Source organism: Acinonyx jubatus, chromosome A2 (genome assembly GCF_027475565.1).
Source record: "Acinonyx jubatus isolate Ajub_Pintada_27869175 chromosome A2, VMU_Ajub_asm_v1.0, whole genome shotgun sequence".
In the NCBI taxonomy this organism is placed as follows: domain Eukaryota; kingdom Metazoa; phylum Chordata; class Mammalia; order Carnivora; family Felidae; genus Acinonyx; species Acinonyx jubatus.
The window spans coordinates 130742937-130766059 of NC_069383.1; the positions used below are offsets into that span (position 1 = coordinate 130742937).

At 40.9% G+C, this 23123-nt stretch overlaps 1 protein-coding gene and 1 long non-coding RNA gene across 5 annotated transcripts in view; one reads left to right on the forward strand and one right to left on the reverse strand.

Moving 5' to 3' along the window:
* The window catches only part of LOC113593596 (uncharacterized), a 28448-nt gene extending 11185 nt beyond the window's left edge, over positions 1-17263 (forward strand). For 2 of the 3 annotated variants that reach the window (XR_008297054.1, XR_008297056.1), the window contains exons 3-6: positions 4964-5054; positions 7415-7576; positions 16207-16295; positions 16733-17263. This is a non-coding gene — a long non-coding RNA (uncharacterized LOC113593596). The remainder of the gene's footprint in view (positions 1-4963; positions 5055-7414; positions 7577-16206; positions 16296-16732) is intronic. The other variant, XR_008297055.1, reaches the window with a different exon arrangement.
* TAFA1 (TAFA chemokine like family member 1) overlaps positions 1-23123 on the reverse strand; it is a 500491-nt gene that overhangs the window by 234434 nt on the left and 242934 nt on the right. The gene's annotated exons all lie outside the window — the stretch shown is intronic.

Sequence of the window (23123 nt, forward strand, 5' to 3'; positions counted from 1 at the left end):
ACTTTCCAGTCATCAGCTATCCCCCCAGAAGCAAACACCATTTTGACTGCCATCAGCATAGACTGGTCCTTGTACTTCACATTAATGAATTTATACATTATGAACTCTTTTGTACCTCACTTCTTTTATCAATCTTAACGGTTTTTGAGTTTCATCCGTGCTTCTCAATGTATTTGTAGTTTATTCTTTTTTACTGCTGTGCAGTTTTCTATCGTATGAACATAGCATGACTAATTCACCCATTCTCCTGCTGATGGACATTTGGATAGTTTCCAGTATTTGCTACTGTAAATAAGGGTGCTAAAAACACGCACGATCTTTTTGAAGACATATACCTCAATATCTTATGAACATAAGCTGGGTCATAGAGGAGACCTATGTTTTCTTAATGACTCCCAGTTTTCTAAAGTGGCTTACCGTTTGACATTCTCACCAACAAAATACGAACTTTCCAGTTATTCCACAGCTGCACCAACACTTATTACCAATTTTTTAAATTTTGGCCATTCTGAAAAATTTGGTGCAGTGACTGATGAATTTACAGTGCTGGCATTTATTTTTAATTCCCAAAGTGATGGAAAAAATTAATAATCCAACAGCTTACATAAGTGTTTAGACTTTAATAGGAACACAGTCTTCTGAGTTGTATCTTCTGACATCAATGAAGTGTAATTAAGGTTGTTGGCTGAAAAATTTATAAAGACTAAAATCTCATCAAACTTTTTCCTCTTTCAAAATTCTTTGACTGATGTGGGCACCTATGAAGATTCAATATCAAAAGCCTAATGTCAACCTGGCCAGTTACAAGTAATACCACGTGGTGGATGTGGAATAACCAGAGAAATCTCAGTCTCGGCTTCTTGTTCAAGTTGATATGTTCATCTTGTAACTTACAGCTTTTACCTAACTTAACAAGATGTGTGAAACTACTCAACCATTCATTCAAGAGGATTCAGCCAATAAATGAGTATTTTGCAAGATGTGCACCTATGCAATGTATAAAAGTTAATAGCAAACGAAAACAGCTGCATGCCCTTGAACCCAGGAATGAACACTCATTGCTGCTTTATAGTAGGGAGAGGCAAGCTGGGAAGGAAAGTGACATTAGCCAAGTATTTATAATGTGTCAAGACCTTTGTTGTTAAAATTGTTGTAATATGCAAGAACCTTAATGTATATATAGTCTTAAATCTAATTCAGTCATCACTAAAATATATCAAGGTGGGTTTTATTATTCCATTTTACTGAGAATGAAACTGAGGCTCAGAAGCATTTAGAAGCTTTTACTGTAAATGCCTGGGCCAGAATTCACCCAGAAATATAGGAATGCCATGGAGTTTTATCTTCTAAGGAGGATGGAGATTTTATTAAATTTAGAGATAATATTAAAAGTATGCATAACTTATCATAAAAAATTCTTTGCATATCCCACAAAGCAGGGCCAAGTGGCTTGGTGTATATAACCCCCAACAGTAATACTTACGTATACTACAGCTTGAGAACCAGTATATTAGAGTAAAAGAAAGAACAAAAGATATCAGATACAGACTCAGGGCTCTCTGCTTTTTTGCATTTTAAGGTAGTTATAAAATCTCTATAGGTGAACAGTTATGGCAGGGTTTACTCATTTAAGTATCAATCCTCTTTAATCATAAAATAAATTACATCTGTCTGTTGCTCTGAGAATTAATTTTACAATATAGGAGAATCACAGGTGGAAGGAAGTTTATCTTCCAAAATCAACCAAAAGGTAAACTGTGTATGCAACATGATTTTTTTTTATTCCTATTGCATTATGAATAAAACCAAGGTTCAGAGAAATTTGATATAGATGTCCCAAAGTCTACAGCCAACTGAACCCATTCACCTAATTGCAAGCTCAAAGTTGAAGGCTCTTTCCATGAATCAGCCGACCAGTGGTTTGGCTACAGTAGACCCAGAATCAGTTAACCGGGAATTTGATATACTTCAGACTGACTTCGTGAAAGAAAAGACTGGACAGCTTGTCCATGAAACTGCGTGCACTAGGCAAATACTTCACCCGCTAGAGAATGAAGGCCAACAATTTTCCTCTTCAAAGATGAAATGCTTTGGGACAGCTCCTCCCAACCTTGATGCTGCTGTGATGGTGCTGTCCAGGGGGCTGGCTGTGCTCCCCATTTATGTACCTGGTTGTGGTTTCCATGACTTTGCTCTAACTACAATCCTTAAGATGGACATAACCTGCCATCTTACGTTACTAAGAAATTGCTACCTTCAGACTTAAAGAGGTAGCCTACACATCGGCAATGCCCTTAGAAGAGTTTTCATTATCTTGCTGCATGAAGGGGTGGTTAGGTTGATTGTGATGAGAAGGAATCAAAGTCATGTCAGGCATATGATGTGAAGTTCTCACAGGATACCACCACCCAAAGATATTTCTTTGCTAAGTACAAGGAGATGCCCACAAGTCTGCTTTATAGTACCAGGAAAGACAATAAATTAAATATAATACCGGGAAAGACAGCATAATCTGGCCAATTCTAAAAGAATCAGTGTTGGATCTGGAGAGCCAGTGGATACATTCCAGTTCTACCAATCACGCAACTATCCTGATTCTCAGTTTCCTCATCTGTAAAATGGGGATAATAACTGCCCAATAACTGTAGCTGCCCAACAAGGTAGTTCGCAGGGTTATGTACAGATAACACACATACTAGTCAGAATAGTGTCTGGTTCACATTAAGTTCTCAGGACCTGTCCATGATCATCACCATTAGGAAGAGGAAAGGAAAGAGAGCAAACTGAATTCACCCACTTGGGTGGATCAGATATATTGCTATTTTATTCTAATGGAAATCAAACAAGTAGAATGGTGGTGCCACAGACACATCCACTCTTTTAATTATCCTGAGTAAAAACTTTTCATGGAAGAAGTCAAATGTATCAGCTGCCACAGAACTATCACATCAAATAAAAGGCCCCCGTACCTTTAATTGAATTTTGGAGCTGATGACAGATTGTGTGAACAATGACCCAGACGAATGAAAAATCTGAATATGAATTTTAAGTTGGTTGCAATTCACCTATATCACTATTGTACTGTAAATAAAGAGAATTCAATATAATTCCTTTCAAAGAAGCAGCTATCTGCTTTGTTAGAGTGTTTAATATGGAGATTGGGGCCCTCCCCAAATCAAAACATCTTAAATAACTGATTCTAGGGCTTCATGTTACAGCATGTTTTCAGCATTTTTTTATTCAAAAATCGCTAAAAATAGGGGCACTTGGGTGGCTCAGTCAATTAAGCATCTGACTCTTAATTTCTGTTCAGGTCATAATCTTACAGTTGGTGAGTTCAAGCCCCATATTGGGCTCTGTGCAGACAGTGTGGAGCCTGCTTGGGACTCTCTCTCTCCCTCTCTTTCTGCTTCTCTCTCGCCCCTACATTTCTTACAAAATAAATAAATAAAAAAGAAACCACTAAAAATAAAATTTTAATATGGCATAAAGATAATATCAAGGGCAAAATGGTATAACAGGAAAAGTACTAAGTCAGAAAATGAAGGTTTTAGTCTCATACCATTTCTTTTTGTGCAACTTTAAGTTTCTTTGTAATGCATAAGGCTTCCAGGTTGTAATCACTGTCTTTAAACATCCCAAGATTCAAATTAATCATCTGTAAAACCTCAAATAAAACATTTATCATGGCTATCATATAGACCTATTTTAAGAACTGAAGGGGACAATGTATATAAATTTGAAAATGCTAAAATCTTATAAAATATTTTATTAGAAACTATATGGGTTTCTTATTCCTTAAGAATACTCCAAAAGAATAAGAAATAAGTTGCCTAACAGCATCAAAATATTTCTAACCATCCCACTGTGCAGCAGGGGACAGATCACCAAATCAAGTACAGGCATGCTCAATTCCTTTAGAAATGGAGGTAGAGATCTCTAGCAATGATCGTAAGGCTGACAGTCTATATCTAGGCATCCTTTTAACGAGTATGATATCCTGCCTAAAAGCCACTTTTTTTTTTTTTTTTTTTTTTTTTTTTTTTTTACCACCTGTGGAATTTCCTAATTCACTCACTAGGCTGAATTCATCAACACATATATGTTGAGACTGTTTAACAGTGAACCACAAAACAGGGCAGAAAGAATGCCACTAACTGTGTAACTTACAAAGAGTGATTGCCAACCAAGGTTGTTAAAGGGATCAATGGTATTGAAAGAATGAGTTGTGGTGAGTGGAGTATTGACCATTGAAAAGAATGATGGACAATTACAGTCCCGGCCCAATATCAGTGTTAGAAAGGTCACTGCTGAAAGATGTCTCAGTTCCCTCTTTTATAAGTCTTTTTATGCTTGATTATAGTTCTTTTTCCTTTTCACTATTCTGTTTTCTCAAGCAATCCTTTTAGAATCTTAATGACAGTGAATAGCACCATCCAGCAGATGGTAAACATATCACTTACATTATTAGCATTTCAGAATTTTTACACCCTGTATAGAAAGCTATACAGGACGAGAATTTAGGAAAACAAGAATGCGGTGCAAGACTACAATTGGCACATTATTTAAAATGCAAAAACTACAGTTGTATCTCATTAAGGCTACAAATTGAAATTCCCCCAAAGTCAAAGAATGAACAAAGTTATGGTTCTCTAGGTGGTGTTCACTTCCTCTTGTCGTATATACTGTGTAATGAACAACATGTTGTATTATTCTTACAAACCTAGCTAATAATTGGCAATATAACCCATGTGCAAAACCCATACGATGATTACATGGAGGACCATCACCTTGGCATTCTTAGGCTTTGAGAGATTTCTTGTTGAGCGGGGAGTTTCCTATTGAGCAAATGTTTAAATTTAACTTTTAAAAGAGAGAAAGCAGAGAAAGAAAACCAATCTTTTTCTTCTCTGACTTCCTATACAGGTAGATTATGTGTTATTGTATCTGTATCTTTCACCAGGTTTTCAGATCTACAGAGATACGATCATCTCCGATTCAACTCCTGATTCATCTCTGCATGGCCCACAGCGTGCAGCAGCATCATGTAAAAGGTCAATGCAAATACGTGTGTCTTGATAAGATGGATGGTTTGGAAATGAACCAGATGAATCCAAGAAAGAACACCTGTGCATCATCTGTGGCATGTAAAGCAGTGGCTCCAACACTTACCTGTGCCCTCAAATTGACAAAAGAGTTGTCTGAAAGATAAATTTCCAGGCTCCACTCCAAACTCAATGAATCAGGATTTCTCACTGGAGGCCCCTAGAATCTAATTTTTTTTAATGTTTACTTATTTTTGAGAGACAGAGACAGCGAGGGGGGCAGAGAGAGGGGAGACACAGAATCTGAAGCAGGCCCCCGGCTTTGAGCTGTCAGTCCTGGTTTGGAACTCACAAACAGCGAGATCACGACCTGAGCCGAAGTCAGACACTTAACCAACTGAGCCACCCAGGTGCCCGTGAAGTCTAAATTTTAAGAAAAGTTTCGCAGTTCATTATTCTGTATCCAGTGTGGGCTTAGTCTGTGTAGTGATATTCAAGACTCTTTGAAACCAAGAAAGCCCTTCCTTCTCGGTCAGGCATCGCTGGCTGATTAACTTCACAAGCCTTCTTTCTATGGCAGTGTGGCCACTGAAGATCTACATACTGAAATTTGGTCCATGGACCAGCAATACAACTGGAACCTTGTTGGAAAGGCTGAATCTCAGGCTATTCAGCAGACCCACTGAATACAAATCTGCATTCGAACATGATCTCTAGTGATTCATTTGTGCAGCAATGGAAGCACTGGTCTAGAAAAATGTTAACGTGTAATATATAGACAGGTACCATCAGCATTGCCTAGCAGGTTATTAGAAATCCAGAATTGTAGGTGCTGCACCGAATGTACTGAATGAAAATCTATGGAGGAGGGATCTAGGAACATGTTTTTAACAAGCTCTCCAGGTAATGCTATGCATACTGAAGTTTGAGAACCATTGCTCGAGAGTCATAAGGATACACTGGGGCTTCCTGCAAAAAGATGTATAGCTCAATTAATAATATCTACCAAGGTACAGAAGGGGAAAGGTAATGAGATTCTTGCCACATATTTATTATCTCTGTGATAGAGAGAAAACTTGACTCGTGGATATGATGCTTCAAGACCAAATACATAAAACTGTGAAGAAATCAAAATTGGTACTAGGATGACAAGTAAAAGACGAACAACCAAACAATGATGACGACAACAATAACAACAACAACAAAGAGTGGAGAGGGAAATGGCAGGAAAAGCAAGCAAAGGATTAAACCCCATGCAGATAAAACAAGTCTGGCCATATATTGGTAACTATTGAAACAGGATTATGGGCAATGAGAGTTTATTGTACTATTCATTCCATTTTTGAGTATCCATGATATTCTTCATGATAAAAAGTTTCAGGGGGCACCTGGGTGCTCAGTCGGTTGAGTGTCTGACCCTTGGTTTTGGCTCAGGTCATGATCCCAGCGTTGTGGGATTGAGCTTCATGTTGGGTCTCAGTGTGGAGCCTGCTTGAGATTCTCTCTCTCTCTCTGCCCTTCTCCCCTACTCCTTCTGTCTCTCTCGCACGCACGCGCTCTCTCTCTCTCAAAACACTACAAAATAAACCCATCCAGTGATACATTATTGCCTATGTTGTTATAAAACAATAATATTGATAACATCCATCGTTGATGCAGATATGGAAAAGGAAATTCTCATATATTGTTGGGAACATGAATGATTATGACCTTTTAGAAGGCAACTTGACAGTAATTATTAGAATGTTTAAAAATGTTTCATATGTATTGACCCAGCAATTCTATTTCTAGAATGCTTATGTACAAAAGAAGTCATCCATTTGTGTATGCATACAGTACAAAGATACACACTGTTGCCTTACTTGTTAACAATAATTTGGAGAAAGTCTATGTATCTACTCAGATGGGGAAGTTTAACAATTATAATATATTCACTGTGGGGACTATAATACAATTATTATTTCTAAATGGTTTAAGTCTAAACATATTGATCTGAAAGGTTGCCAATGATACACTGTTGAGAAGAAGAAAAGGTCTACCATACCTTTTAATGGGAAGAAAAAATAACTTTAATGTGTGTGACTCTCTTTGTCTATACATAAGCAAGCATATGGAAGTTTAATTCCAAACAGTCGATGCTTATCTTAGGGAAAGAGAATGTCTACTTTTAGAAAGATGTATATCACTTTTAACTTTGTACAATTTCATATGGTTCTTCTCGCCTTTTGCATCTGGATTCACATGACAGTTCTAGGCAAGAGATAGAAATCTCCATCACTGGGAAAATTCTTAAGTTCTGAGAGAGCTTGTTTACAGGATCAGACTCACACGGCCCTTCCTTTTGCATTTTTTCCTTTACCTTCTTCCAGTTCAAAATCTGGATGAACATCTGAATGAAGGGCAGCTGTTTTGTAAGCTTTGGACCAATGAATCCATGCTTAGCAATAGCACAAGAGAAAAACAAAGGAGCCTGGGTTCCCAGGGGAAGCGTGGACTCATTGAATCAGCCCTGAAGGGTTCAAACTTTTTATGTAAGTAAGATAAAGCCATTAATTTAATAGTTTTCAGGTTTCTGCCACTTAAAGCCCAACAGTTCCTGGCCAAGCATTCCTTAACTACCCAGGTGTCCAGGTACATCTGGTATGAGTAGAGGCAGAATATACATACTAATATATATGCAAATAGGCTTCCCCTAAAGAGGTACCTGTACATCTGGTTCACCATGAATCTTGAGCCTTAGCACAAAATCTGGCCCATAATTTAATGAGGGAATAAATTAATCTATTAAAGCATAATATACATAGTTACCTCTAGATTGTGGGTTTATAGATGATTTTAATTTTCTTCTGTATACTTGCCTATATTCTCTGAATATTTAAGATTAGGGAAAAAAGCTCTTTTTAAAAATTCTTAAAACTGTATGGGAAAACCGTATGGTACAGCTTTTTTAAAAAAATTTTTTTTTAACGTTTATTTATTTTTGAGACAGAGAGAGACAGAGCATGAACGGGGGAGGGTCAGAGAGAGAGAGGGAGGCACAGAATCTGAAACAGGCTCCAGGCTCTGAGCTGTGAGCACGGAGCCCGACGCGGGGCTCGAACTCACGGACCGCAAGATCATGACCTGAGCTGAAGTCGGACGCTTAACCGACTGAGCCACCCAGGCGCCCCCATATGGTACAGCTTAATGACAAAGTGGAACTGTGTTATTCCACAGAATACAATACATTTCAGGTCAACTTTTTTTCTCCTCTTTCCCTCCCTCAACAAACTACTTAAAAAATAGAATAAAATTCTGATAAAACTCAATATGCCAGATGAATATTAGTCTGATCCCCCATCAGAATGATAAAGGAGGTTTACTCTACAATTATATTACATATTTATAAAGAAAAACTTTGAAAGTGGTTTCTTTTACAATGATGGATGTCTGAACACTAACCATAAAAAGTCATAAAAAAATTAAGCATCTTTGTTTAGCTGCTGCTAAGAACATATGCATGATGTACAGTATTTCAATTCAGGGGACACATTTCTACCTCTCGAGAAAACTTTGCACACAAATCAGTTGAAACTCCTCCAGGTGGTACATATTCTGCAACATTTTACCAAGTGTCAGGGCATTAATACTTTTTTTTTTAATTTTTTAATGTTTATTTTTTTGAGAGAGAGAGACAGTGTGTGAGCAGGGGAGGGGCAGAGAGAGAGAGGGAGACACAGAATCCGAAGCAGGCTCCAGGCTCTGAGCTGTCAGCACAGAGCCCGACGCGGGGCTTGAACTCACCAGCTGTGAGATCATGACCTGAGCCGAAGTCAGACGCTCAACAGACTGAGCCACCCAGGCGCCCCGGCATTAATACTTTCACACCCGTTGTCTTAACTGGGCCATATGGCAATATCTGGAGTCACTGTGGGTTGTTACCACTGAAGGGGTGCTACCAGTTTCTAGTGGGCAGGGTGTAGCCATGCTGCTAAGCTGAACAGAATTCTTCAGTCCAAAGTATTAACAGTTCTGAGGCTGAGAAACCCTGATTTATATAATTTTTTCCCCCTGTCTTGTTACTTAGGTTCTATCTACCCTTCCAGGTAATTTGATTGCTTTGATTTCTAGATTTTTAAACATTGGGGTATTAGACTACAAAATGGCTGATGATTGTCAACATTTAAACGATTTCTTTCTAGTTTTAGAATTTTAACCCTAGATTTATGGCCACTTTATCTGAGAGATTCCTTTGTGAAACAAACGTTTGCTGAGTGTCTAATGAGTCCTAGGCACTGTCGCAGGCACTGAGAGTACAGAATAGAGGAAACGTGGTCTCTGTGAAAGAGAAAAAGCCCCCACACCTCAGGAAGCAGGAAACCCAGACAGGTGACAGCACTGGCGAGCAGTAAAATTAATGAGTACACACTCAAGTCCAAATCCTAGTCAACCATTGCCTTCTATCTATTCATCAGACCCAACCACAGTCCTGCTTCCTGGTCTTTTGCACCTTCTAGCTCTTTCGCTGGACGAATATCCTTTCTTCCCATCTCTCCTCTGCTGGGCCTTTTGCGCCATTCAGGTCTCCGTTCCAATGTCACCTCTTCCCAGAGATATTCCTGTTTATCCTAGCTACTATCTCCTCTAAGCTTTCTGTGTCTCATTGCCCCGTTCCATATTCCTGCTCTAAAATTCTCTTGATTACTTGTATAGCGTTTGTCTCTCCGACGGTGACTTTTTATGACTTTTGGAAAAACGGCCCACAGTACTTCAAGGCCTTGGATGACACAACATCTGAAGACATGGGTGGTCTTACTTGAAGCCCTCCTGCCTTCCTTCTTTCTCCCTTCTAGCCACACCGGTCTTGCTCTGCCCCTTCATCAGAGCATGCTGCCTCCCACAGCAGTAAAAGGCACACCACAGGGAATAGAGTCAAATGATATTGTAATAGCATCTTGCGGTGACTAATGGTAGCTACACTTGTGGGGAGCATGGCATAGTGTGTGGAGATGGGCAATCACCATGTCGTATACCTGAAACTTGCGTGACCTTCTGCATCAACTGTATTCGAATAAATAAATTGAACAAAAGAAAAACATACCATCTTTGAGCATTTGCCTAAAATTCTTCCCACCTCCCCTGGCAGGTAACTATTCATTCTTGAGCAGTTATCTTTCTTTTCTTTTCTTTTCTTTTCTTTTTTCTTTTCTTTTTTCTTTTCTTTTCTTTTCAAAGTCTATTTACTTTCAGAAAGAGACACAGCATGAGTGGGGGAGGGGCAGGGAGAGAGGGACACACAGAATCCGAAGCAGGCTCCAGGCTCCCAGCTGTCAGCATGGAGCCCGATGCGGGGCTTGAACTCATGAGCTGTGAGATCATGATCTGAGCCAAAGTTGGACACTTAACCGACCGAGCCACCCAGGCGCCCCGAGCAGTTATCTTTAAATGTGACTTCTTCCACTATCCACCAAGGGCTGCCTTCCATGTTTCTCCCCACTTATTACATTTTAATTATTGGCTTCTTTTGGCTGCCTTCTCTTTTAGGCGCAAGCCCTATCAAGGCAGAACCCCAGTTCTTAGGCTATGTGCTCAACAGATGCACACTGATTAACTTCCTCCATCCAGCATCCTAAAACGGGTTTTGAAAAATTACATCTAATAGAATATTTAATAACACTTACCTTGTCTGCTTTGCTCAAGGAATACTAACTTTAGGCACACACCTCCACGGTGTTTCCACAGATTACGTGCGGACTAAATATTAATTCTGCAACATTAACAAAACTGTGAAAAAGGTCCTTTGCTAAGAGAATCACTTCCGGAGAATAGAACTCAATGAGAGAAAGAAAAAAAAAAAAGGCAAAAAGAGAAAGCGAGCATGCACACATGGTCATAATCTCACTGAATTGAAGCAGGAGCCCATAACTGAACTTTCTAAGGGTAGTGACACACACGCCTTATGGGGAAAATGCAAACACTAAAAAGCCTCTGCACTCTTGTGAGGTCCTGATGATGTGATTTATGGGTAGTGTAACTATCCAGTCCCCCAACGTCCTCCCAGTACAAAATATTGCCTCCCACAGCAATCCAGACCAACTCCTGGAGAAGCCAAAGCAGGCTGTGTCTTGTCCTTGAGGATATTAGTTGCAGAACGATTTTTGCAAAGCGCGCTGTGAAGCTCACATTGATCTGCCGGCAGCATTTGAATCTGCAAGCAGAAACGAACTTTGGCTTTTCTTGAATGTATTGGCATCCCGCACTGTTCTGCTCTTCATTTTTATCTGAACGCCAGAAAGAAAATGTCGGAGGAGGTGTGGAGAGTGTTCTCTTTCTAATTCTTTAGTTAATAAAACTTTCATCACAGCTCTTTTTACTCGTTTGCACCTCTCCATGAAAACCATCATCCTAAACACCCCCGAGTGAAACTTAATTAACCTATAATCTGGATTTAGGAACTTTATAGTCTGCATGTGGAATTGGACATTTGTTTGTGTACCCGAGTTACCATTGTTTGAAGTCATTGCAACTGGAAAAGAGAGAAAATAACACCGTTTCGAGGCAAGCCAACCCGCGCAGTTCTCAAGAGGATCCACGCTAATTTCTTATTCTTTGGTGCATCAATATTCCCACACTGTTGCCTTGGGGAAGGTCTGGGAAGCTGGTCAGAGCAAATTACCGCATCTGACCTAAGCCAAACAGATTTGATAGAAGGGTTCATCTGGCTTAGAGATATTTATAAACTAGAATAAAATGTTGATCTAGGAGAGTCCTTAGAGATTGTATTCTGCATGCCCTTATTACAGTGAAACGGAGCTCCAGAGATTGAAAGGGATGCAAACAAGTGTCATAGACACTCTTAAGGCTGCAAGTTTCTTCTTGTGTGGGTGACAATGTCACACATCCTGCCCCCTCCAGTGTAGCCCCTGTCTCCTTAGGGGATTTCTCTAACAGCTTTCTAACTGGTATCGTCTCTACCAAACTCTTGCTCCTTCCCTACAGTACCAAGAGTGGTGTTAAAGATAAGTCAACTTGTTTCTTGCAACCGTGTCTCAATGCACAAAAAAAACAAAAACAAAAATGAAGCAAGCTCTTGTCAACACTACAAGAGCACATATGATATGGCCCCTTCCTTTCTGCAATTACACAGTTTTTCCCTGACTAACCCTGCTTCAGCCCTACTTGTTTGGTTCTTCAAAGATATCCAGACTGCACTTAACTCAGGGCCTTTGCACTTCCTTTGCCCTCTGTTGGGAATGCTCTTCTCTTTCTCCTTTGCCTAGCTGAATTTTTTTTACTCTGTATCTCAACTTAGATCTCACTTCCTTTTACAAGCCTTGCTATAGGAAAATAAGGCTGCCTTAATTAGTAATATTTGTTTCTCTTGGTCTCTCTCTTTCCTTCATAGCATGTAGCAAAATTTGTTATTATTTTGCCATCACATAGTTTTACCCCCCTTCCCCCAATTAAAATATAACCCCTGTCCTGAGCAAAGAGCAAGGGACAGAGCAGGCACTCAGTTCATCCTTGTAAGATAAAAGCATGAATGGGACTTGAATCCAAAGCGCTCACCTCCCAACCCAGTGCATATCCAATGGTGGGAAGCCGAAAGTATTAAAATAAAGGCTATTTTAATATGTTATCAGTTTCAGCCACTACCAACTCATTGTTTAACTTGATGACAAGTTTAGCTCTGTTTCAAAAACATTCACCACGTTCTTACTGTACACAAAAACTAAAGCTACCACAAGTTTTTTTTACTGCGAATCTTTTGAGTTTTAAAGTCTGAAGGGGTTTTAAAAGTTGTATTTGGAATCTCTTGTTTCATAGATGAGGAACCTACAGCGAAAAGGGATGCATTCCCATAAGTGTCACAAAAAAACGGCTGCTTAGGCTTTTAGTTCAACACGTAGTCTGTTTTTTAATCCAGAATCCCCCCAAATAGAATTTGCCCAACTTGCATGGAATTATTAGGGTCCATTTACTACACCAAACAGTCATACACTTACCGATCGCCAATTGTTTGTGTCCTTGTCGTATGCCAAGTCCTGTGTTTTATGTTTAATGGGCTTGATCTGACTAGACCCCCATGCTTTCCGTTACTTTATCATAGTCACTGAAGAGATGAGGAAACCGAGGTTTAGCAAGCAAAGCAGGTCCCCAAGCAGGAGAACAATTGGAGGCCATATTGGTGCAAAGCAGATGGTTTCAAGCCCCCCTCTTCCCTCCCTCTTTGAAGGGCACTCCAGTGGCACCTGGGAGCTGACACGGGTTTCCAGAGTGCTGTGCTTTATTACAAAAAAGCAGCTTTTCACCTGGTGAGAATAAGGCTCTTTTCACGGAAAGTGATTTTTATCCTTGGCAGAAAGCGAATGCAATACAAAGCAGTATTTCACTGTGCTCAGAGCTTGGATCTCCTCATACATCTCCATAAGTCAATAGGATTGGGGAAAGAGAATCTTCCCCTGGGCATCTACTTAGAGTTGCAGAGTGCAAATAGCTATATACTTGGAAATCATTTAGCCACATTTCCATCATTTGAGTAAAACCCTCTGGCTGGCATCACATCCCCAATTCTGAGGTGAATAAGCTTATTGTGTACATTTATACACACACACACACACACACACACACACAAGTGTAAGAGTAAAATCTACTACGGAAAGTGACAAAATACTGGTAGGTATAATCCTCCACCCCAACTTCTCAACTCTTAACCCTTTGGAAGCTGTCAAGTATTTGCCAAAAACACCTTGTCTCTGACAGACATCAGGCACTCTTTCTTGTCAAGGCTTGGATTCTCTCTCACCCAAGTTTTTTTTTTAAGGAATATATCACTTTTATTCCCTTTGAGATCTTAGAAATCAGTTCTTTTTCCTGCCCATAATCCATTCTTTCTTCTTGAAATAATACCCTGATTTTATTAGAGATATCGTCTTTATCACATTCTCAGGGATGTAGCGTGCATGGCCTGGGTCTGGCCAATTAGAAGGAGACAATTCCATCCCCCCGGACTATTATTGGTTCCTGGACAAATGTGTGACAAAGCTAGGCCTACAAAACTCCATCTCAGGACTTCCATGGGTCTGTGCTTGGAAAGCAGGTGTTCTTTGTTTCATTGGAGTTTTAGGCCGTGGTGGGAAATACAGCTGGAATGGATCGTGGCCCTCCTTCTACCAGCAGAGAGATCTTTCCTGAGATGGAAACCAAACCAGAAGAAAGAAACACCAAGAGATGGGGAGGAAGAGAGAGCAAGAGAGGCGGGCTGTGGAACAGGACACTGATCCCCTGAATCGTGCCATGCCCCAAACCAGCCGTATCCTGTGAATTGCAGTTATTCAACCCAACAAATTCCACGACCACCACCCCCTGCCTTTTTTTTTTTTTTTTGGTTTAAGCAGTTTTACTTGGGTTTGTATCATTTTCAACAAAGACCCTTGATTCATATAGATCAAAAATCAATGCTTTTAAGAAGTCTTCAATAAAAGCAATATTTTCTGTTCTTTTCCCATCATTCTGAGCTCATTTTCTAAATGGCTCATATAAGCTAAATGGCTCCCATGTGCTTCCCTAATGAATTTTGATTGAGGGTTGACTTTCCTCTACTGTTTAATCTATGATATGTCCCACAGCTGCTGGTGGGTTAGTCTACCACACCTCCCAGGAAATAGTTACTTTTGACCTTTCCACTAGAACCTTCATCCAAAGGATCAACACCAATGTTAGAAGCTCCACGCCAAGTAGAAACCTACTTGTGGTTGAATCATTTGGCAGTTCCAGATTGCATTTTCATCCTTGGCCCACAGATAACCCTGACCTCTTGAAAAACCCTTGGTACCAACAGGAGTCAAGTTCCAAATGATTGTACTGACGGGGAAATCAGTGCTGCATGAAAACACTAAGCCACTTGTATATACACTGAGCATTGTCTAACTTTCCACATACAGTAACATTAAATACTTCCTAATTCCAAGTACAATGTTAGAAACGTTGGAATGGTCTCTCCTCTTCTTCCTAAATACAAACACACCAAATGTGGGGCGCCTGGGTGGCTCAGTTGGTTAAGCCTCCGACATCGGTTCAGGTCATGATCTCACAGTTCATGGGTTCGAGCCCCATGTCAGGCTCTGTGCTGACAGCTCAGAGCCTGGTGTTTGCTTTAGATTCTGTCTCCCTCTCTCTGCCCCTCCCCTGCTTGCTCACTTCCTTGCTCTCTCTCTTTCTCTCTCCAAAATAAATAAACATTAAAAACCCACACCAAATGTGACAAGAATCACCTCAAAATATTAACCGCTTACACCTGAACTCCTGTGTTCTGATGCTTGCTAACCCTCCACTGAGGCCATCCACAAACCCATCTAGGCACCTACTACTTTCAAACTTCCTTTAACCAGGGGTTTAGAGAGGTTCCCTTAGAAAGCAATAGAGAATAGACTGAAATCCACTTCTGCTGGAATCTAGAAGTCTTGGAGCCACTTCAATTCTGTACCACAACAGAGGGGAAGAATACATTTGGATGTGGTTCCTGGAAACCTCTTAGCACTGGGGAAGGGCATCAGACTTCCCAGAGTTGAGATGGGAACTATTTCACCAAACGAAGATCTGAGCGAACAGGTTCTGGCACGGCCTTTGGTTTTGTTAAAAATCAGTGACCTCTAAAAGCACTAGAAACGAGTGGACCCCTGTCTTGAAGTTTCCCAATGCGTAATCCCAGAGTCTGCCTCACGGTCATCTCCAGGAACACTGATAAAAAGGAGAATCCCCAGCCTCATCCTCATCCTACACTTACTGAATCCGAATCTGTATTTCAATAAGTCCCCCAAGTGGTGCAAATGCACACCCAGATTTGCAATCAACTGGACTGGGCCAAGCTATCAGTGTGTGGTCCTTAGAAGAGCCGCATAAGCATCAATGAGAACAAGGCTGGCAGATGTGGAAGAAAAAAAGAAAGGAAGGGGGAAGGGAAGGAGGGAGGGAGGAAAGTGGAAGGGAAGGAAAGTAAGGGAGGAAGAAATATTCACATTCGCTGGAAACTTTCACATGCCTGGTGTAATGGGAGATTAGAATTAATGTTAGTTCAGTCAGGCAAGACAGCTTAGGGTAATGAGTTAGTGTCAGCCACTCTGAAAGTTTACATCTTTTTCAATTATCATGATTACTCAACTGACTGGTTTCTTTCTAACAGCAGGAAAGGGCAAGGAGCAAGCCAGAGAAGCAACAATAGCAGCCCCTACAGCATATGCATAAGGAAAGCAGAGTAGAAATGTCAACCAGGTAAGAGGGGGGTATTTTTAGGTTTCTGGAAGAAAACCGAAGGGCTTCATTCGACCCTCTTCTCCCACCCATCAGGGTGTCTGGCCACTGGCCACTGTTCATTCTTTTCCTTTCTATCCCTTTCACCTTTCATTTCCTTCGCCCTATTTTCTCCCAGTGTGGGGGAACAATGATGATAATGGCCATCAAAGAGAGGTCAAGTAGCAGAGGAAGAAAATGCCTCAGGAGCTCTAATATTTAGCTGACAATTGAACTGCCCACCCCCCCCCCCCCTCAACTTGTCAGCACCACAGTGCACTGAGTCACCGGGGCCAGGCAGTTTTGGTCTCTGGTTTGGATGTGCTAAACCTCCAAATGTCAAAGTTAAGGCAACACCTTAAAATATATCTCTTCTTGTTGAAACTGAAATGGCGTTTTCTCCCCTCTTATTTTCTTAGATTCCTGACCCGGCTGTCCTTTTTTTAGAACATTGTCTTTCGGTGCCAAAACTTTAGGCATCTTCTCGAAATAAGAAGGGCATGTAATGGCTGTCAAAGACTTCAGAACTTTATTTTTGGAGCTGGTGTCATAAAAGAGAGAGACAAAATGATGCTGAAAATATGTCTCACCTCTTACCTTTTCCACACTGTCAGAAAATTTCAACACAAAGAACAAGCCAAACGCGCTGTCTGGACTGCCAGTGGCAAGGGACCACAGCCCTTCTAATTAGTTCATGACTGTGAAAAACTCCAGAACTGAGTCATCTTAGCCAGTTCGTATTCCTAGTAGCACCTCGTAGCCCTAATAACATCTGACAATCGTCTAGCAGAGATGTATCTCATGCCAGTAGTCTTCCTACTGCGGATGACTTACTGGAAGAAACAAGAAGGAGACAGGGAAAGAGCCCTCAGAGGAAAAGAAAAGGCAGAATTGAAAAGTTACATACACAAAGAGTAATGTAAGGGTTTGGATCTCCCCACCCCTACCCCTTAAACATTAGAAAGGAAATCCTTCAAGCAACCTGTGCAGTGGAGAACAAAATTTCCAGGAGTTACCAGAGAAACCTTGCCGTAATCGAGAATCCTTTTGTGAGGAGGAGTCCCCACAAATTTGCTACACAAATTCACTTACATTGAGGTGGTGACAGAAAGCTTTCCATCCAGAGCAGGGGGACAATTCTTGAGACCTCTAGGTACACAGGCTCTAGAGTCCCACAGTTGAGCTTCAAGTTTTGCCTTCAGACTCGATTTTTTGGTAAAGCTGGTATGAGTAACTTCAGCTTTTGGACTTCAGCTTTTGGAGCTCAGATTCCTCATATGAAACGACAATAGTTTACCCACCGTAACGCAGACGCAGCATCGTTTTGCTTGAATAAAATAATACATGCAAACTGCTTAGTAAAAAGTATGGGTGTAGAAGTCTTAATCTATGTGTCCCAGTGTCCCAGTTTATACCAGGGGGTGGGAACACATGGTTACCCCAAGGAGAAATTCAGCTCTTTGTTAATGTACCCCTGGGAAGGAGGCTCATTCGCATGCAGGAAGACTATCCCTGGGAAATCTATTTTTACTGGCACCCAATGCTCTCTGCATCTTCGGGAATATTCACAGGAGAAACTGAGGTGTATTCATCCACAGAAGCCTCCTTCGCTTGACTAAACCCAAGAGTGGATGTGCCCCACTAAAAACCAGTCAGGCAGGACACATGGCTTCAGATTATGGCAATAAGCCAATTAAAACCACACGCTTATGCCTGGGAGCTGGGCAGCATCCCCTAGGGAAGATGGTTGCAGAAGCCAGATAAGCTGATGGACAAAGGTGGCCCGATTCTCTGGCCTTCCTTTCCTATTCTCTGCACATCCCCAAGCATCTAGAAACCGCATTTCCTGCTCTAGGTCTCCTGGAATGATCTGTGCTCCCAATCCCTAGCCAAGAACGGACAGCCCTGTGTTCTAGAAATGCAGCATTTCAAACCTGGAACAAGTGTGGTAAAGGAGAATAGCAATCCTGGGCACGCCACGGAGGTATAAAGATTCAACACACTTCTGTTTGTGAAAGCTCTTTGTAAACCTTAGAAAATGAGCCAAATGTCAGTATCACTAGCAGTGGAAGTGAAGGGAGGCAGAGATTTACTTAGGGTCAGTCTATCCGGACCTCCTCCTCGAGGAAAGGACATGCATTATGTTTCTTATAAAACCTTTAACTCCACAACACACATCCTAGAGATCTCTACAATTAAAGAGGTTTTCTATCTCCCTCTCATTCCATTAAGCCCCAAATCAAACTTCACTCTTCACCAATGGCAGGGACACCCTTACTCCAATGGTGTCAAAACTTAAACGACCATCCTGGCTGTAGCTGAAATCGCGCCCCATGAAAACGATGACGTTCCACTTCTGTCTCAGTTCAGCCCCAGCGGTGACCACTTTACTTTAATGTTGCCCTTATCACGGGTGCTTTCTTTTCCCTACAAAGGAAAGGTTTTACGCCCTTAAGTATAGCAGCTTGGCATGTGCAGGAGGAATAAGAACTGGCTGACTGCGTCTGGGGAGTCTCAATCTGACGGCGCCGGTCAGGTGAGAGGGGGAAGTGTCCCGGAGAAATAGCTCAATGCTATTGGGCCTGGCACCTTAATGAGCCACGTCAGGGCCAGGTGGTCCAGACCCTTCTAAAGGGCTGGTTTAGCTTCTCTGTCACTCAGCAGCGCTTGTAGACCATGGGAGGGAAGGGACTTGGCTGTCTTGGGCCAGCTCTGGAACAAGCCTCACAGAGACAGCTCCTTCCAACTGGCTGCGAAGCCGTGTTTTTCATGTTCATGTGATCTTTCTAAGGACTGAAGACGAACTCAGTAAGTTCGGGCTTCACATCGCATCTGTGCCCTAGAAAACTTCCTCTCCCTACAGGGACAGATCAAAACATCCTTCCGACATTTCAGAATTCATAGAAATTCCCACTGGGAACATCAAGTGTGATGTGGCCAAACCTTGCCAGGAGTCAATAGGCCGGTCTTGGTGGGACGCTGGGTGAGTGTGCTAAATCATCTTTAATTAACGAATGAGTTGCCCTTGATGGTGGGGAGTCATTTTCACATGAAAAGACCTCTCAAATTAGGTTGATGTTGGAGGCAGCAGGGCCAGGGCCCCTTTGGAATACACAGGGAGCATGCTGCGGTTAGATTTCCTAGCAAGAAATGATTAAGACAAAGAGAGTGAAATCAACACATGTTAATAACGGCTGAGGAAAATTAAATAGGAGATTGTGATCTAAGTGAACAGAGGCTCAGAAAGGGTTTTTGATGAGATTCTTTTTAAAAAAAAAGCTTTCGAGTTAAACAGAACCGTGATGAGGGGAAAATAAAAATTGGAAGGATGGAAACTATACTAAATTGAACATGTTTCTTGCATTGCCAATTAAGCAGCCCCGGAATTTCTAACTTCAATATTATATAAAAATGCCCCCAATTTTTATGTACATTTTCATAACACATGCTAATTTTATACAAGGGCCATATGTTATTATAGGAGCTCTTAATAATTATCGATAAAGTCTTACCATCTTTTGTCAGCTTTACTGAGGTATAACTGGCAAATAAAATTATAAGATATTTAAAATGGACAACCAACATGATGGTCTGGTGTTTGTATATATTGTGAAGGGACTCCGCCCAGTAGGTTAACATAACTATCACCTTACACATCAACCTTTTTTACTTTTTTTCTGGGTTGAGACATCTAAGCGCTACTCTTTTAAGCAAATTTCAACTGGATGTGCAGTGTTATCAACTGTGTATCATCGCTACATTATACGTTACATCCTCACAACTTATTGGTAATCTGCAGATTCTTATTCAGTGAGTGTGGGGTGGGGTCTGGGATTCTGAGTTTCTACAAAGCTCCCAGGTGCTGCTCGTGTCTGGACTGTGTTTTACATGGAAAACATGCTAGGATACCTTTGATGATATCCAAAGCAAAACATGGCCTGACATCGGAGGAGAAGGCTTCCAGTGTTAGGCATCAATTTACAAAGTTATTACAAGACTCTGAAATCACACCATCCGCAGCTGGTATTTCTTGTTCTGTGGAATAGCATTATCAGAAATTTTGATTTGCAAATATTCACTGAACACTAGATTCACCATGGCAACCACTCAGTTAAACAAAATGACTAAGTCACATCAGTTTCTTATTATTCTGAAACAAAATATTTTAAAGGAAATACTCTGTAACAGAAAGCCAATTTTAAGTTTGTTTGTTTTTAAACAGAGACAGTATAACATACTCCTAAGAATCAAAACAGTCAACAACATGCCATACAGGACCCCTGGCCAATCAGAACCAACATGTTGCATCAACTTAAGTCATGGTATACTAGCTAGGCAACCAGGGTATATTAGCTAAACATAACTCCTGATTTCTAACCCACTTTGGTTATTTTTTTTTAATTTTAGAATTATTTTAGGTTAAATTATTTTTTAACATTTATTTATTTTTGAGACAGAGAGAGACAGAGCATGAATGGGGGAGGGTCAGAGAGAGGGAGACACAGCATCGGAAACAGGCTCCAGGATCCGAGCTGTCAGCACAGAGCCCGACGCGGGGCTCGAACTCACGGACTGCGAGATCATGACCTGAGCCGAAGTCGGCCGCCCAACCGACTGAGCCACCCAGGTGCCCCAGGATTATTTTAGGTTAATAGAGAGTTGCAAAGCTACTACAGACAGCTCCTGCATATCCTTTATTCAGCTTGGCCTAGTATTAACATCCTATATAATCACAGTTCATTTGTTAGAACTAAAAAATTAACAAGGGTACATTACTGTTGACCAAACCAGAACCGCCTTTGAATTTGACTAGCCTTTTCCCTTTTGTCCCTTTCTTCCCCGGGATCACACATTTTATTTAGTACATGTGTGTCCTTTGTCTCCTCTGCTTTCTACCGTTTCTTTATCTTTCCTGGTTTTTCATGATCTTCAGAGTTGGGAAGAGGAATTTTGTAAAATGTCCCTAAAATTGAGTTTGTTTGATGTTTCCTCCTGATTAAGTTGGAATTCTGAGTTTGGGGGAAGGATATCAACCAGGTGGAGTGTCTTTCTTATCCCACCATGTTGGGGGTGCATGATATGAATGCTTTAGCATTGGTTATATTTACCTTGATCACTTGGTTAAGACAGTGCCTTCCAGGTTTAGCCACTGTAAACACAGTTATAATTTTTTACCTTTTTTCCTACCATTTATACGCTATTCTTTGGAAGCAAGTCATTAAGTTCATCCCATACTGTAGGGGAAGGGTAGCCAACTTTTAGAGGAAACTAAGAGTCCCTTCTATGCCCATTCTATGAAGATAGATCATTTCTTCTTTTGCAAAATGGCAATTCTAAAGGTAATTAACTCAAAAAGTTATTGTGATGAGGAAATAAAATCATGAGTGTTGTGCCCTTGGCTCAGGGCTTGGCACACAGTAGGTGTTCATTTGTCCACGCATTCACCAATTCAACAACTATACATTAAGCACCAATCATGCCTGAGGCAATATCCTGGGTATCCAAATACAATGTTAAAAACCAACCAACCAATCAACCAAAAGACACAGTCCCTGTTCTTATAGAGTTAATTGTCTACTGGGGAAGACAGATGTTAAACAAACACAGAGAAAAATGTAACACTACTAACGGAAGTAAGTTATACAAAGGAAAAGATCAGTATGCTTTTCAGAAAAACAGATTAATGATGGGGAGACTAATTTAAATTCTAGGGTAGGGTGGCTGGGCTTCAAAGAAGTGCTCTCTAGGAAAGTTATATTTAGCTGAGATCTGACGGATGAGCAGAAACGAGAGGTAGGAAGTACAAATGGAAGGTGTCCCACATAGGAGAACAGCATGTGCACACGTACTGTGGCTAAAAATACTTCATGTATTCAAGGACCGAGGGAAGGACAGTGTGGTTAAAGGCAGTGAGCGAGGCAGGACGGGACATGAAGCGAGAGAGGGAGGCAGGAGCTTGATGCATTCTGTTTACCCCAAGTCCAAGAAGTGAGTATGCTCAGCATGGGAGTGACACGAGGTGGTGGACAATCCTCAGTAATCAGGTGGGCTGCAGTGTGAAAAACAGACCAGAGGAGGTACAAAGGCATTTGGGAGATATGGCTAATGTGGGCAGAGCAGAGATGGTGGCAGCAGAGAGAGGGAGGGAGAAGTGGATGGACCCACTCGATAAACACATCAACAAACATCAAAACTCCGACAACCCTCTTTTCCCCTATTACCCAGCTTGATTTACATTGTAATTAACCCTCCAGTTAAATTTGTTGTCCTCACATTCCAAAGTCTCCAAAAAGCATTCTTCACATCAAGTTCATGCACATGAATTTATAAATAAGACTATATGCATGAAAACATTCAAAAACAATTATACAAATGCTTTCAATGCTATCTTTATTTTTTATGGTAGACACTCAAGATGTTTAACAGTGAGTGCTAAGTAATGGACAGAGACATTATTTTCTTAAGGACACAGTAACAGCTCATAAATAACACCGCAGGTGAAGCATCATTTAAAGATGTGACTTTAACTACAATGTGAGGAGATAGGTACAATTATCATCCCCACTTTACAGATGTGATAACTAAAGTACAAAAATGTTAAGTACCCTAATTAATGTCTTGATCTCACAGTTTATCTACATGCTCTGACACATCTCAGTGCAAGGGAGTTTGGGTTTGACAGAATACTTGGCATTTCCCTGTGGCTAAAGGAAGAATTAAAGAAGTATATTTTTAAAATGTGGCAACGCTTTAGCAACCATGCCCTAAAAACTCCTGAGACCGAGTGAGATTGAAAGACCAAGTGAGAAT